This window comes from Centruroides sculpturatus, unplaced genomic scaffold, assembly GCF_000671375.1.
Source record: "Centruroides sculpturatus isolate CEXI.00-Female unplaced genomic scaffold, Cexi_2.0 scaffold1635, whole genome shotgun sequence".
NCBI classification, from domain to species: domain Eukaryota; kingdom Metazoa; phylum Arthropoda; class Arachnida; order Scorpiones; family Buthidae; genus Centruroides; species Centruroides sculpturatus.
Window position 1 is genome coordinate 73,898 of NW_019385809.1, and position 7,257 is coordinate 81,154.

Consider the following 7,257-nt stretch of genomic DNA (forward strand, 5'->3'; position numbering starts at 1 on the left):
ATGACAGTTTATTGAAGCACCAATTTACAATAGTCAACAATGATCTCCTGTACGAGAGGGTGATTGCTTCATGATGGTGCTATTGCTGCCAGAGTCTCGTTTGGTGAAGATTACTCTGCACCACAATTATTGGCACTGAGAACGAGATCAGCTTGGAATAACATTAATCACAATAAATGTTTTCGGCCATTTACACGCCTGTAAACTGATCGGAAATAAAGATCGCAAGACTCAAAATACATGCATACATTGTAATTTACTATGTGGAGAATACTCATTTTATCTGCAAAATAGATCGTAACGAATTGTGCAACAAATGAACTTGCCAAGACAGACTACAAAAAATTTATTTTTCTATATAATATTCTTAATCGCAAAAAAGCTAAATCTGGCAATTTTGCTCAGAACTAACTGAAGCGCCACTTGTAATCGTCCAATGCGCCACGTTTGGCGCATGCGCCATGTTTTGGCCACCCCTGCCCTAAGGTTTCCATATTTGGTCTAGCCTTTCATCTATCTAACTCCACTCTCGAGATTAAGGAAAGTCATACAGATGGATGACAGTGGGAATTTATAGGGTCTACAATTTTTTCAAATTGCAGATTGTTCTGAAGATCATCATTAGTCTCAAACCTCTGACGTGTTCAGTTCAGGAAAGAGGTAGAAGTCTTCAACATTAAAAAGTTTTAAGCTGGATGGAAATCTTTACCACCTTTAAACACCCAGTGTATAGCCCCAATTTAGTGCCAAGTGACTTTCACCTCTTTCCTGAACTGGAAAAGTGGCTAAGAGGGCAGAGGTTTGAGACTAATGATGATCTTCAAAACAACATTAGGGCCCATCTTAGGTCATTGATGGCAACATTCTATGACAAGGGGATGGAAAAGCTCATCCACAGATATGACAAATGCCTCAATCTTCACAGTGATTGTCAAAATGTAACCATGTTTGCACCTAACTTTTAATAATAAATTCATTTTGTTATTCACAATGTCTTTTCTTATTGACCATCAGAGCTTGGAAAAAAACCAGCCTATGTAGTAAGTAGATAAATGAAAGAATTTTAGCACCCTATTGGATAATCTGATCATTATAATCCATCAAGTTTTCACCATTATCGGGGTCATTTGTTGACTAAAATATAGTAGTGTTGCATAGGACTTTCTGATAACAAGAGCAAAATACAAAATTTTTTTCAATTTCAAGAGAAAACAAGAAAAATTAAAAAATTAATAGAAAATTTCAACTAACAAACATTTGGAATTGATATAAATCAAATTGCCATGAACCAAAACTTGATTAGCAATATCCTGTTATAAAGGTTTTCATATGCTTAGAGTCTATAATTAATAATTAATATATAGTACCCTGGATTATAAATTAGAAAGTATGCTTATTTTTTTCAACTAAGCTTTATTTTTTATATTATAAATTTTGAATAAAATGCTAATTCAAAACAGTAAAAATTACTAAAACTGTCATCTCTATGTCTACTTTACAAAAATAGATTTTCCAGGGTGAATGCTTGAATTGAATTAACAGTTCATTTGTTGGCAAGGACATTTCTGTTATATAAATTTTAAATGAGATATTTATTGTTTAAATTATTTAATAAACTGAAATTTAATTTAAATTTTAATGATTTTAAGTTTCTTGAATTGATGATTTTATAATTAAAAAAATATATTTATTATTAATTTATTTAAATTAACAAGATTTTTGTGGTCATTATACAGTTATTAAATGTCTCAAAAGGAAAATAATTAAAGAATCTACATACGTAATACATCAATTATCAAATATCAATAAGTCAGATTATATTCAAAGCTATTTGGAGCTAATTATTAAATAGTCAAACAATTTGACTCGAGTAGGCAATCTTGTGCTAAGATTAATAATTATAAATTCTGAATTTAGGCAATCAGGACAAACAGATCAACCTAAATGAACTTAAAATTGCAATTTTTAATTAACAATAATGCAACAGATTATAAAATATGTTAGACAACAACATAGAATAGTGAAAAATATGCAATAGAAAATATGCTGTATCACACCTGCACATTTTCAGAAATATTAGAGTGATAAACATATGGAGTTTAATAAACAAGTTACATAAAATATCCTATGTAATTTCCATTATATTTAGATGGTTTACCAAGAAAAAAGTTTAAACTATTTTATTTTCATATAAAAAGTTCGTTACATTTTCTTTTATTTTTATACGTTCTATATAAGCTACAGCAGCACCAAAGAAGCGAAAACGAGAAGAAAAAGCATATAAAATGTGAAAAATAGATAAATTGATGAGTTGTAAAAATATTAATACAGTAGAGGAGAAGGTGGTATTATGGAACCCCAATTACATTTTAGTGAATTGTAAACAAGGTATCATAACTACACCCACATTTTTTGTGCGAAAAGTACTGGTAACTAGTAAACTAAATGTTCCTAATTGGATTTTTCGCTAGTGTAACTGTAAGTATGGTTTTTGAAGGCTTTTGTACAAAAAGTCCGAAAGTAGGCTTAGAGAAAATCGGGTGGTAATATGGAACCTGACTGTATATTTTCAAAAAAATGCTTTAATGTAGCCAAAAACAAATAGGAGAGGAGAAAAAATGTTAAATAATTACAAAATTATTTATTCCAATGTATTTTATCACAAAAATGCTTTTATAATAGAAAAATATGACCTCCATCAACAATATATATTCCAGCAGCTCTTTTTCGATATTTTCAGACTTTCTACCTAGTGTCTTTTTCCCAAATTGCTCCGGACGAATGTCTGATTGCAAAGAGAGAGTTCGGAGGAGTTGAGTTCCATATTACTGTAAAAGCACCAAAGGGGTCCGTATTTCACGCATCGCCATCTCGAATTAACTTATGTCTGTCGAGACCAAAATTTAAAAAACGTGAACATCACACAGATTAATATGTACCCCTAAGTCTCTGGAACGGAATACATGCACCAGTGAACCTACAACTACGCGATTTATATTTTAAAAATAATTAAATTCACTTAGCATTCAAAACTTGTGAATTTTGAAAAAAACAAATTTGCTGATTAAATACGGACAACCGTTTAACTGAAGTAAAACGGGTTTTCCCCTTGCTATGGATGTCTGCCTAGTTCAGTTCATCCACATTCCGCTACAGTTCGCCTTTATTATCAGTTCGAAATGGGGTGGTTCCATAATACCCGCAGTGTTCCATAATACCATCTTCTCCTCTAATAATAGTAAAAAAAAAAAAATGTTGAACGTTTCAATATCAAAAGTTGTGTTTAAAAATATATTTTTGTAATATTTTATAGTAGTTTTGATGTTGTAGAAAGCGAAAAATCGCAACCACTGAATGTGACTTCCCGTGTTTGATGTCATCTTGAGATCATATCGCCCTCGTTTCTTAAAAAATTAGAATTTTAATGAATATATTATGAAACTGCCAAAAACAATCGATAGAATAAAATTCAGCAATAACATTAATCGATAGCAGTAAAATTTGAATATCTAGAAAAACAATTGCGAGTGATTTACTGTACCTAATTGTTTGGTAGCAATTGCACGATGACCCCATTCACTTGTAGAATACAAAGAGCCTAAAAAATTTTATATCACAATTAAATACGTGCAAGATACTGTTATAACCGAGAAAAATGGCATTTAAAACACCATTACATATATGCAAATGCATGCGATTTATCTGATTGGAATGTGTAATTAATTGTACAAAAGTTATAATAATTTATAATGCTATATTCCTTTTTTTGTTAGAGGGTTGTTAAATTTTATGAAGTTCATCTGCATATAAAGTCACTACTAAACAGCTAGAGTCACATACAAATTTTTAAATACATGATACAATAAGACTCCTGTAAGGTTCACTTAATAGATTTATAATTTTAGAAAGTTGTCCTTGTTAAGAATTCTGATTAACAATTCAGTTTCAGAGGCGAAAAAGTCATTAGTTAAATTGCTCATTGGCTTATAACTCAACACGATGATGCTCCAATAACAATAGTTATCGGTATGTGCCCATGGGTATAACAGGGGTGCACAACCTGCGGCCCGCGGGCCACATACGGCCCCCTATCAACGTTTATGCGGCCCATGGACGGTACAGGCCAAATCCCTTCTTTCGAAGTTTTTAAGTGTAGAACTTTTTCCCTTTCACAAAGTCATTAGCACCCAACTGTTTTATGACTTTCCCTGAGGTGAGAAATGGGGGATTGTTCTATAAATAAGTCTATTTCTATCTAACANACGAGAATTTGGAAAATCTGCTTGTTGTTTCAACATCTGCCATTACGCTAGACATCAAGAAGATTGCCGCCAGCATCCTATCTCAGCCATCGCATTAATCACTTGGAGGTCCAGCCCCCAGTCAGTAAACTTAATCCTAATTTGGCCCTTCTTCAGAAAAGGTTGTGCATCCCTGGGTATAAGATCGTTCACAGAGCATTTCATGAATATATGTTTATGGTGCATTAGTTTCACTACAATGTTTACACTAAAATAAGCAAATTCATTCAAGAAGGAATATGTGTAAATTGTTTGGCAGTTCAACAGCAATATTTTCTCCAATAAGAACAAGATGAAAATAAAAAATGCAATATTGACAAATCATGTGGCAAAATATAATGCTGATGACTTTATAAAATGGCCAACATGATGCAATCTGCTAATTGATATTGTACTGCTACAATGCTTTGTACTCAAACATTTCTGTGACATGACTATACTTTCACAACTGCACAAGCATTGTGAAACATTGCACATAATTTCCAACATTATAATTGCGCAAGCATTCCACAACATTGCATATAGTTGTGCAATGTTGGAAATATCTCATTTGCACCTGGATAAATATTAAAATGAACACCTTATATATTTTCCTAATATAGTACTTATAGTAATAACAAATTTTCTCTATTGTATTTTTTTAATTGGAAACAATTGGGTCATAAATGGAAATTTAATTATAATACTAACTACTTCACTAGTTAAACTTTAGCTTAGAATCTGAATTGATAATTATATTTTGTAAATAAAATTAAAACTTATACACACTACAATTTCATATGTGGTAAAAGCATATCAGACAAATTTTCAATATCCACAAAAATGTGGGAAATTCAGTATAAAATTTTATTTCTATATAAAACTTCATACTTCAACCTTTTAAAAAGATTAATTATTTGATCTTCAAAACAATCTTTCTGTAATTTACAGCTGTATTACAAATTTACAGAGAAATATAATTGTAAACAGAAGTTTTCAGCATACAATGAGCATAACTAAATTATAGAATTCCAAGAAAACAAAACAGCAATTAATAAACCAACTCCTTTTGTTTCCGACATTTGAATTTCTTTAGTTAGAGTAAAAGTTATCACAATTTACAATTTTCTATACTGATACAAAACAGGAATAAATTACAAACAGGAAATAAAAAAAATCAAATAGGAATTAATATTAACTTTAATAAAACTAGTATAAACTAGTAAATAACCAGGATGATAGTTATATTTAAAATTTACAAGAAAATTCCTTAAGAAATTTTCACAGTAGGTTAACAGAAAAAAAAAAAACAAGGCTACTTCATCTTCCTTCATCCTATGTCTTTTTCACACCTCAGGAAGTTTTTTTTCTTACATATTTTACATATTGAGCACATAAGAGCCTACAATAAAATATCAACTCTACTGTAAGACTGTTCCCAAGGTACAAAAAGGACATTGAGGAGGTACTTTTCTGTTAACGGGATGCCAGTCGACATATACAGCAATGGGAAAGATTCAAACTCCAAAGGGTTTTGCATCCCAGAATTGTCAACTCCCTATATGAGCAAAAATGTCAAAGGAACCATACCCATACATGCAATCCTTTGTGAGATATTCACCTCCAAAGGTCATTTTTTAAGACATATCATATTACTGCCTATTCTTCACGCTCCGCACATAGTCATGTGGATGGGTGCTTGCCTTTGCATGCACTTTGGCATCCGAATCAAGGCAAGCTCCCACACTCTTCTAAAACTACATAACATCAAGTACTCTACAAATGGTAAAGAAGGCTACTCGAAGCTGGCGCAGTCGTGTGAGCTAAATAGTTAAACACGACAGTACTTTCATTGGATTAAAGTTACAATTAGCATCCCATTAACAGAAAAGTACCTATAAAAATTTGTTCATCAACCCACAATAAGCTCTAGTAATCTATCAACTTCCCACATAAATTGACCCACTGCAAATTCTCCAACAACCAGGCCCGGAATCTTACTTTATAAAAACAAATGGCAGAGCCGTATTAAGATGAAAATTGAAATAAGAATAGATTAAAGTAATTCCTCACAAGTTTAAAATTCAAAATAAATTTTCATTTATATTTATTAATTTATATATAAAAAACTATTACCCACAGTTTCTTATTATTATTAATTTATTAACTTTATTATTAATTTTAATTAAAAATGCTCAATTATTAATTTAAATTAAGAGCAAGCTTTATCATTGAACATATTGCATCCATTAATAGAGTAGTATGTTTCCTATTGTTGAGCAATAGTGCTCAACACTTGTATACAAATACTTCACATCTTTTAACCTCTTTTCACAAAGGAAATAAATGTAAAAACATCAAAATTCAATAAACTTTTATATTATATTTATATCGTAAACATTACAATGGAATATAATTATTAAGAAATATTTTAAATCTTTTCAATTTTAATATGAATTATTATATACCTACTGATGTACCAACTAGTATATAAATATATTATCTCATAACTTATAATACAGAATACATAAATATATTTATAAATTAATAAAATAAGTAAGAGAAAAGAACATCTGACCACCATTTACCTCCTAACGGAAAACTGATGGAAATGAGATGCTAGCGACCTCTAAATAGACCTCTGAATAAATAATCGTTTCTTCGATTTAAAAATATGAAATTCATTTTTTTTAAATATTATTATTTTAAATGAGTTTATAATTTGTAAAAATCTGTTTAAATTCAGTACATAAATTAAAAAATTAAAATTATGAAATATACTAGCCTCCTTTTTTTTGCCCTTTCCGCGACATTAAGAGGGTCTTTTAATTAGAGAAGGGAACGCTTTTGGAATTGGAACTGTTGGACTCAACGACGTATAAGTAGAATGGCAAACAGTGGCGTGCGGTGACATTTGATGATATAGCAGCTGTGTTTCTGTAAGAAGCCGACATCCAGGGGCATTAGTCAATTGCGC

General features: G+C 30.8%; 1 protein-coding gene across 1 annotated transcript in view; it reads right to left on the reverse strand.

Annotated features, from left to right (window-relative positions):
- The window catches only part of LOC111642256 (serine/threonine-protein kinase RIO3-like), a 28,686-nt gene extending 21,750 nt beyond the window's left edge, over positions 1–6,936 (reverse strand). The window contains exon 1 of the mRNA XM_023388575.1: positions 6,869–6,936. The gene's annotated coding sequence lies outside the window, so the exon portion shown is untranslated. The remainder of the gene's footprint in view (positions 1–6,868) is intronic.
- Between the last annotated feature and the right edge of the window lie 321 nt (positions 6,937–7,257).